Consider the following 10000-nt stretch of genomic DNA (forward strand, 5'->3'; position numbering starts at 1 on the left):
AGCCCCGGCGGGGCCGATCCGAGGACCTCACTAAACCATCCGATCGGTAGTAGCGACGGGCGGTGTGTACAAAGGGCAGGGACTTAATCAACGCGAGCTTATGACCCGCGCTTACTGGGAATTCCTCGTTCATGGGGAATAATTGCAATCCCCAGTCCCCATCACGAATGGGGTTCAGCGGATTACCCGCACCTCTCGGTGTAGGGTAGGCACACGCTGATCCAACCATTGTGGCGCGCGTGCAGCCCCGGACATCTAAGGGCATCACAGACCTGTTATTGCTCCATCTCGCGTGGCTGAACGCCACTTGTCCCTCTAAGAAGTTTGACGCCGACCGCGGAGGGCCGCGTAACTATTTAGCATGCCGGAGTCTCGTTCGTTATCGGAATTAACCAGACAAATCGCTCCACCAACTAAGAACGGCCATGCACCACCACCCACAGAATCGAGAAAGAGCTATCAATCTGTCAATCCTTTCCGTGTCCGGGCCGGGTGAGGTTTCCCGTGTTGAGTCAAATTAAGCCGCAGGCTCCACTCCTGGTGGTGCCCTTCCGTCAATTCCTTTAAGTTTCAGCTTTGCAACCATACTCCCCCCGGAACCCACAGACTCGTGGTTTCCCTCACGCTGCCCGGCGGGTCATGGGAATAACGCCGCCGGATCGCGGGTCGGCATAGTTTACGGTCGGAACTACGACGGTATCTGATCGTCTTCGAACCTCCGACTTTCGTTCTTGATTAATGAAAACATTCTTGGCAAATGCTTTCGCTTTCGTCCGTCTTGCGCCGGTCCAAGAATTTCACCTCTAGCGGCGCAATACGAATGCCCCCGGCCGTCCCTCTTAATCATGGCCCTGGTTCAGGAAACCCACAAAATAGAACCGGAGTCCTATTCCATTATTCCTAGCTCAGGTATTCAGGCGAGAAGCGGGCCCGCTTTGAACACTCTAATTTTTTCAAAGTAAACGCTCCGAGCCCCGTCCGGACACCCAGCCAAGGGCATCCGGGGGGCACCGGGAGACAGGGTCTGAGACAGGCGGTGGCACGCCTCGCGGCGGACCGCCAGCCCACTCCCGACATCCAACTACGAGCTTTTTAACTGCAGCAACTTTAATATACGCTATTGGAGCTGGAATTACCGCGGCTGCTGGCACCAGACTTGCCCTCCAATGGGTCCTCACCCATGGGTTTAGGATACGCTCATTCCGATTACAGGGCCTCGAAAGAGACCTGTATCGTTATTTTTCGTCACTACCTCCCCGTGTCGGGAATGGGTAATTTGCGCGCCTGCTGCCTTCCTTGGATGTGGTAGCCGTTTCTCAGGCTCCCTCTCCGGAATCGAACCCTGATTCCCCGTTACCCGTGGTCACCATGGTAGCCGACTATGGTACCATCGAAAGTTGATAGGGCAGACATTCGAATGAGACGTCGCCGCCGCGGAGGGCGCGCGATCGGCCCGAGGTTATCTAGAGTCACCAAAGCGGCCGGGGGGCCCGAGCCCCCCGGATGGGTTTTGGGTCTGATAAATGCACGCATCCCCCGAAGGGTCAGCGCTCGTTTGCATGTATTAGCTCTAGAATTACCACAGTTATCCGAGTAACGTGTGGAGCGATCAAAGGAACCATAACTGATTTAATGAGCCATTCGCAGTTTCACTGTACCGGCCGTGTGCACTTAGACCTGCATGGCTTAATCTTTGAGACAAGCATATGTTACTGGCAGGATCAACCAGGTAGTTTGCACCGTGGTCTGGGATGAACCACGAGTGACATCCGCCTCCCCTTCCGGGGGCTAGGAAGCAGCGGGTTGTAAGTGCGTGCGCCGTCAGGTCCAGACGCCATACAGGGCTACCCAGGACAGCTTCCGCGGCCAGTGTAAACGTGCTCGCGCACCGCCCTCTGGCCTTCGGACGCCGACCTCTCACCTTGATGCAAAGCTGTCCCATCCGGTCATGCCCGCACCGTACCCCGTCCACCTCCTCCGGAGGTGCGGACGGCCGACTCCAGGTGCTTTCGGCGTTCCCTCTCTTCACGCCGTTTTGATTTTCGTGGGCCGCTGGTGGGGGGACAAGGGAAAGACCTCGTCGAATTCCCTCCCCCCTAGCCTCGCTCAACCTACGTTTCGTGATGTAACCAAGAAGAGTGATTCGTGGGCCCAGGTAGTTTTGAAGAGGAGGCCAACAAAGCAGGGCACTCCCTTCCTCCCAAACCACAGACACCAGTATAGGACAACTGAGTAGACAGACTGGCCGTCTGAGTCTCCCCCAGAGAGTTCTGGGATGGGTTACAAATAACCCCCACCCCCCATCAGAGGCTTGACCCGCTAGAACCAGGGAGGATCTGTCAAAACCGCTCTCCACATCAGAAGTTCTGGATCAGCCGGGGCTGGTCGGCAGACGTCCACCTAAGGCCGTGGCCTAACCCCGTGTGGGGGGATAGCGCTCGCACCCGTACACGTGGACACCCGCTCGTCAAATGGCTGGCTCCTCACTTACCGTAGGGGGAATGGTTTGCCTACCCCTGGCGGGTCTGGTACTCCACTCTACCAAACAAGGAAGCAACACACCAATAGACCCCTGCAACACCGGGCAGCTTTGGGCAGTGTCACTACACTCCTCCTTGTTCTTCACGTTCCTTCCGTGGTGATTTTTTTTTTTTTTTTCGTGGCCATTGCCGTGCATGGCTTCCCCATCGCTTTGCATGCTCTCCATTGCCTCGTGCTGCTTCACCATTGGTCTCACCTGGAGACCGAAGCCGCTCTCCCAGTAACCCGATGGTACCTGGCCAGAAAACCCCGTGCCCGATTTCATCTAGGACAAGGGCCAAACCACAGACCGTGCCCGTCCAGGGTCAACCCCTGGTCGGACAGGCCTGGTGGGTCGATACCATGGATGTGGCAGGCCGACGAGAATCCACTGGTACATTTACAAACACGCCCACCCTGGTGGCATGGCTGTACGACCCATCGTCGAAGCACGCTGCGGCGGACTGAGCCATTGGATCCAGTTGCCTGGGCGTACACTCAGCCCAACAGACGCACTCGGGTCGGGGAGAGCAAAGCAGACTGTGTGCCTGGATGTGCCCACTTCCATAGGGGAATCGGCATGATGGTTCACTTAACCCGAGGAGGGCTCCCCTCGCGGGATAAGCACCCCCCTCGGGGGATGGGGGGGGGGGGGGGCATCCAGAGCACACCACTTTCCGGTAGGGGACAGGCGTTTGATCATGTGTCCGAGGGAGAGCTCCCCTTGCCGGCCGAACACCCCTCGGACTCCCCTTGGGCTTCCAGAGAACGCCACTGGATGAATTTAGTGCTTGGACCCCATTGATTCTCTTTGCTCTCCCATATACCCGACGGGACCTATTTGCAAAACCCCGTGCCAACCAGACCTCCAGGAAGGGGCTGGCGGCTAACCATGCCCAGCAGGGTGCACCCTGGTCGGACACTTTGGGAGGGTCGAGAGCCTGGAAGTGCCACCCGGGGGAGTAATTCTGATTTCCGTTTTAATGCACTCAGGGACAGCCCGAGGACCTCTGTAGTGCACCTGAGGCGGACTGAGCCGTCGGGTCCAGGGGTCTGGAGTTCGGAACCTCCAGGGTTCACCTGGCTGTTCTCTTAGCCCGGCAGGGTGCACCCTGGTCGGACACTTCGGGAGGGTCGAGAGCCTGGATGTGCCACCCCGACGAGTAATGAGTTTTCCCTTCGTATCTCTTCCGGACCAGGTCCGATTCGCACGAAACTCGCTGGGCATGGCCAGGAGCGCCCCCTGCTGCCCACGCCACCGTCCCCGCGCTTCTACTCCCGAGGGCCGAGGAGACAGCGAAGCGTGGGTCGGGTCGCCTGCTTCCAGGGTCTCCCTGGTACTCCCAGTCTCCCGAGTCCATCGGGTCCGACCTCGTATTTTTAGCCCAGACGGGGAATGAGAAAGGGGCCCCCGACCGCCCGAGGGCGGGCGCTCGCTTCTCAGCCTAGGAACGTCCGATTCCCACGAAACTTTTACGCCAGACGTTCCTGGCAGCGAGCGCGTTCAAAGGTGACCCGCGCTGCTTCTCTCCTCCCAAGGGCCGAAGAGATATTCGTCTTCAAACCCGACCGGCCCTGTGTTTGCCGCCCCGGCGGTTTTAAAAAATCATAGCGTAAAAACGGTGGGTGCGCTTCGCCTGCCGCTTGGACAGCGTTAAACGGCAGCCCCGGCTCTTTCCAAAGGGCCCTCAACCGACTTTCTGCTCCCAAGGAGCCCAGAGATATGAAACCGATAAATCAAAACCCCGTGCCAACCAGACCTCCAGGAAGGGGGCTGGCGGCTAACCATGCCCGGCAGGGTGCACCCTGGTCGGACGCTTTGGGAGGGTCGAGAGCCTGGATGTGCCACCCCGACGAGTAATGAGTTTTCCCTTCGTATCTCTTCCGGACCAGGTCCGATTCGCACGAAACTCGCTGGGCATGGCCAGGAGCGCCCCCTGCTGCCCACGCCACCGTCCCCGCGCTTCTACTCCCGAGGGCCGAGGAGACAGCGAAGCGTGGGTCGGGTCGCCTGCTTCCAGGGTCTCCCTGGTACTCTCCAGTCTCCCGAGTCCATCGGGTCCGACCTCGTATTTTTAGCCCAGACGGGGAATGAGAAAGGGGCCCCCGACCGCCCGAGGGCGGGCGCTCGCTTCTCAGCCTAGGAACGTCCGATTCCCACGAAACTTTTACGCCAGACGTTCCTGGCAGCGAGCGCGTTCAAAGGTGACCCGCGCTGCTTCTCTCCTCCCAAGGGCCGAAGAGATATTCGTCTTCAAACCCGACCGGCCCTGTGTTTGCCGCCCCGGCGGTTTTAAAAAATCATAGCGTAAAAACGGTGGGTGCGCTTCGCCTGCCGCTTGGACAGCGTTAAACGGCAGCCCCGGCTCTTTCCAAAGGGCCCTCAACCGACTTTCTGCTCCCAAGGAGCCCAGAGATATGAAACCGATAAATCAAAACCCCGTGCCAACCAGACCTCCAGGAAGGGGGCTGGCGGCTAACCATGCCCGGCAGGGTGCACCCTGGTCGGACGCTTTGGGAGGGTCGAGAGCCTGGATGTGCCACCCCGACGAGTAATGAGTTTTCCCTTCGTATCTCTTCCGGACCAGGTCCGATTCGCACGAAACTCGCTGGGCATGGCCAGGAGCGCCCCCTGCTGCCCACGCCACCGTCCCCGCGCTTCTACTCCCGAGGGCCGAGGAGACAGCGAAGCGTGGGTCGGGTCGCCTGCTTCCAGGGTCTCCCTGGTACTCTCCAGTCTCCCGAGTCCATCGGGTCCGACCTCGTATTTTTAGCCCAGACGGGGAATGAGAAAGGGGCCCCCGACCGCCCGAGGGCGGGCGCTCGCTTCTCAGCCTAGGAACGTCCGATTCCCACGAAACTTTTACGCCAGACGTTCCTGGCAGCGAGCGCGTTCAAAGGTGACCCGCGCTGCTTCTCTCCTCCCAAGGGCCGAAGAGATATTCGTCTTCAAACCCGACCGGCCCTGTGTTTGCCGCCCCGGCGGTTTTAAAAAATCATAGCGTAAAAAAGGTGGGTGCGCTTCGCCTGCCGCTTGGACAGCGTTAAACGGCAGCCCCGGCTCTTTCCAAAGGGCCCTCAACCGACTTTCTGCTCCCAAGGAGCCCAGAGATATGAAACCGAAAAATCAAAACCCCGTGCCAACCAGACCTCCAGGAAGGGGGCTGGCGGCTAACCATGCCCGGCAGGGTGCACCCTGGTCGGACGCTTTGGGAGGGTCGAGAGCCTGGATGTGCCACCCCGACGAGTAATGAGTTTTCCCTTCGTATCTCTTCCGGACCAGGTCCGATTCGCACGAAACTCGCTGGGCATGGCCAGGAGCGCCCCCTGCTGCCCACGCCACCGTCCCCGCGCTTCTACTCCCGAGGGCCGAGGAGACAGCGAAGCGTGGGTCGGGTCGCCTGCTTCCAGGGTCTCCCTGGTACTCTCCAGTCTCCCGAGTCCATCGGGTCTGACCTCGTATTTTTAGCCCAGACGGGGAATGAGAAAGGGGCCCCCGACCGCCCGAGGGCGGGCGCTCGCTTCTCAGCCTAGGAACGTCCGATTCCCACGAAACTTTTACGCCAGACGTTCCTGGCAGCGAGCGCGTTCAAAGGTGACCCGCGCTGCTTCTCTCCTCCCAAGGGCCGAAGAGATATTCGTCTTCAAACCCGACCGGCCCTGTGTTTGCCGCCCCGGCGGTTTTAAAAAATCATAGCGTAAAAACGGTGGGTGCGCTTCGCCTGCCGCTTGGACAGCGTTAAACGGCAGCCCGGCTCTTTCCAAAGGGCCCTCAACCGACTTTCTGCTCCCAAGGAGCCCAGAGATATGAAAACCGAAAAATCAAAACCCCGTGCCAACCAGACCTCCAGGAAGGGGGCTGGCGGCTAACCATGCCCGGCAGGGTGCACCCTGGTCGGACGCTTTGGGAGGGTCGAGAGCCTGGATGTGCCACCCCGACGAGTAATGAGTTTTCCCTTCGTATCTCTTCCGGACCAGGTCCGATTCGCACGAAACTCGCTGGGCATGGCCAGGAGCGCCCCCTGCTGCCCAGGCCTGGCTCTGGGCCTGGGCACACTTCATTCACTTTGTACCTTAAATCATACTACTACTACCACCAGACTTCCAGGCCCAAGAGGTCAAACACAGTCATGCCAGCAAAGTAGCTCTGGGCCTGGGCACACTTCATTCACTTTGTACCTTTAAATCATACTACTACTACCACCAGACTTCCAGGCCCCAAGAGGTCAAACACATTCATGCCCAGCAAAGTAGCTCTGGGCCTGGGCACACTTCAATCACTTTGTGCCTTTAAATCATACTACTACTACCAGACTTCCAGGCCCAAGAGGTCAAACACAGTCATGCCCAGCAAAGTAGCTCTGGGCCTGGGCACACTTCATTCACTTTGTGCCTTTAAATCATACTACTACTACCACCAGAATTCCAGGGCCAAGAGGTCACACAGTCATACACAGCAAAGTAGCTCTGGGCCTGGGCACACTTCAAGAAGTTTGACCCTTTAAATAATACTAGAAACAGACTTCCAGGCCCAAGAGGTCACACAGTCATGCCCAGCAAAGTAGCTCTGGGCCCTGGGCCACACTTCAATCACTTTGTGCCTTTAAATCATACTACTACTACCACCAGGACTTCCAGGCCCAAGAGTTCAAACACATTCATGCCCAGCAAAGTAGCTCTGGGCCTGGGCACACTTCAAGATGTTTGACCCTTTATATAAGCCTAGAATAGACTTCCAGAGCCAAGAGGTCAAACACAGTCATGCCCAGCAAAGTAGCTCTGGGCCTGGGCACACTTCAATCACTTTGTGCCTTTAAATCATACTACTACTACTACCAGACTTCCAGACCCAAGAGGTCAAACACAGTCATGCCCAGCAAAGTAGCTCTGGGCCTGGGCACACTTCAAGAAGTTTGACCCTTTATATAAGCCTAGAAATAGACTTCCAGGCCCAAGAGGTCAAACACAGTCATGCCCAGCAAAGTAGCTCTGGGCCTGGGCACACTTCAAGATGTTTGACCCTTTATATAAGCCTAGAAATAGACTTCCAGGCCAAGAGGTCAAACACAGTCATGCACAGCAAAGTAGCTCTGGGCCTGGGCACACTTCATTCACTTTGTACCTTTAAATCATACTACTACTACCACCAGACTTCCCAGGCCCAAGAGGTCAAACACATTCATGCCCAGCAAAGTAGCTCTGGGCCTGGGCACACTTCAATCACTTTGTGCCTTTAAATCATACTACTACTACCAGACTTCCAGGCCCAAGAGGTGAAACACAGTCATGCCCAGCAAAGTAGCTCTGGGCCTGGGCACACTTCAAGAAGTTTGACCCTTTATATAAGCCTAGAAATAGACTTCCAGAGCCAAGAGGTCAAACACAGTCATGCCCAGCAAAGTAGCTCTGGGCCTGGGCACACTTCAATCACTTTGTGCCTTTAAATCATACTACTACTACTACCAGACTTCCAGACCCAAGAGGTCAAACACAGTCATGCCCAGCAAAGTAGCTCTGGGCCTGGGGCACACTTCAAGAAGTTTGACCCTTTATATAAGCCTAGAAATAGACTTCCAGGCCCAAGAGGTCAAACACAGTCATGCCCAGCAAAGTAGCTCTGGGCCTGGGCACACTTCATTCACTTTGTACCTTTAAATCATACTACTACTACCAGACTTCCAGGCCCAAGACGTCAAACACAGTCATGCCCAGCAAAGTAGCTCTGGGCCTGGGCACACTTCATTCACTTTGTACCTTTAAATCATACTACTACTACCAGACTTCCAGGCCCAAGAGGTCAAACACAGTCATGCCCAGCAAAGTAGCTCTGGGCCTGGGCACACTTCAATCACTTTGTGCCTTTAAATCATACTACTACTACCACCAGACTTCCAGGCCCAAGAGGTCAACCACAGTCATGCACAGCAAAGTAGCTCTGGGCCTGGGCACACTTCAATCACTTTGTGCCCTTTAAATCATAATACTACTACCACCAGACTTCAGGCCCAAGAGTTCAAACACATGCCCAGCCCAGCAAAGTAGCTCTGGGCCTGGGCACACTTCAAGAAGTTTGACCCTTTATATAAGCCTAGAAATAGACTTCCAGAGCCAAGAGGTAAACACAGTCATGCACAGCAAGTAGCTCTGGGCCTGGGCACACTTCAATCAATTTGTGCCTTTAAATCATACTACTACTACCAGACTTCCAGGCCCAAGAGGTCAAACACAGTCATGCCCAGCAAAGTAGCTCTGGGCCTGGGCACACTTCAAGAAGTTTGACCCTTTATATAAGCCTAGAAATAGACTTCCAGGCCCAAGAGGTCAAACACAGTCATGCCCAGCAAAGTAGCTCTGGGCCTGGGCACACTTCAAGATGTTTGACCCTTTATATAAGCTAGAAATAGACTTCCAGGCCCAAGAGTTCAAACACAGTCATGCACAGCAAAGTAGCTCTGGGCCTGGGCACACTTCATTCACTTTGTACTTTAAATCATACTACTACTACCACCAGACTTCCAGGCCCAAGAGGTCAAACACATTCATGCCCAGCAAAGTAGCTCTGGGCCTGGGCACACTTCAATCACTTTGTGCCTTTAAATCATACTACTACTACCAGACTTCCAGGCCCAAGAGGTGAAACACAGTCATGCCCAGCAAAGTAGCTCTGGGCCTGGGCACACTTCAAGAAGTTTGACCCTTTATATAAGCCTAGAAATAGACTTCCAGAGCCAAGAGGTCAAACACAGTCATGCCCAGCAAAGTAGCTCTGGGCCTGGGCACACTTCAATCACTTTGTGCCTTTAAATCATACTACTACTACTACCAGACTTCCAGGACCCAAGAGGTCAAACACAGTCATGCCCAGCAAAGTAGCTCTGGGCCTGGGCACACTTCAAGAAGTTTGACCCTTTATATAAGCCTAGAAATAGACTTCCAGGCCCAAGAGGTCAAACACAGTCATGCCCAGCAAAGTAGCTCTGGGCCTGGGCACACTTCATTCACTTTGTACCTTTAAATCATACTACTACTACCAGACTTCCAGGCCCAAGACGTCAAACACAGTCATGCCCAGCAAAGTAGCTCTGGGCCTGGGCACACTTCATTCACTTTGTACCTTTAAATCATACTACTACTACCACCAGACTTCCAGGCCCAAGAGTTCAAACACATTCATGCCCAGCAAAGTAGCTCTGGGCCTGGGCACACTTCAAGAAGTTTGACCCTTTATATAAGCCTAGAAATAGACTTCCAGAGCCAAGAGGTCAAACACAGTCATGCACAGCAAAGTAGCTCTGGGCCTGGGCACACTTCAATCAATTTGTGCCTTTAAATCATACTACTACTACTACCAGACTTCCAGGCCCAAGAGGTCAAACACAGTCATGCCCAGCAAAGTAGCTCTGGGCCTGGGCACACTTCAAGAAGTTTGACCCTTTATATAAGCCTAGAAATAGACTTCCAGGCCCAAGAGGTCAAACAC

General features: G+C 55.4%; 1 non-coding gene across 1 annotated transcript in view; it reads right to left on the reverse strand.

The window, feature by feature from the left end:
- Positions 1-1732, reverse strand: part of LOC145654016 (18S ribosomal RNA) — a 1839-nt gene extending 107 nt beyond the window's left edge. The window contains exon 1 of the ribosomal RNA XR_014120248.1: positions 1-1732. This exon is cut by the window's left edge and continues 107 nt beyond it. This is a non-coding gene — a ribosomal RNA (18S ribosomal RNA).
- Positions 1733-10000: the final 8268 nt, after the last annotated feature.

The sequence above is a fragment of the Electrophorus electricus genome, unplaced genomic scaffold (assembly GCF_041902795.1).
Source record: "Electrophorus electricus isolate QZ-2024a unplaced genomic scaffold, ASM4190279v1 Scaffold108, whole genome shotgun sequence".
NCBI lineage: Eukaryota > Metazoa > Chordata > Actinopteri > Gymnotiformes > Gymnotidae > Electrophorus > Electrophorus electricus.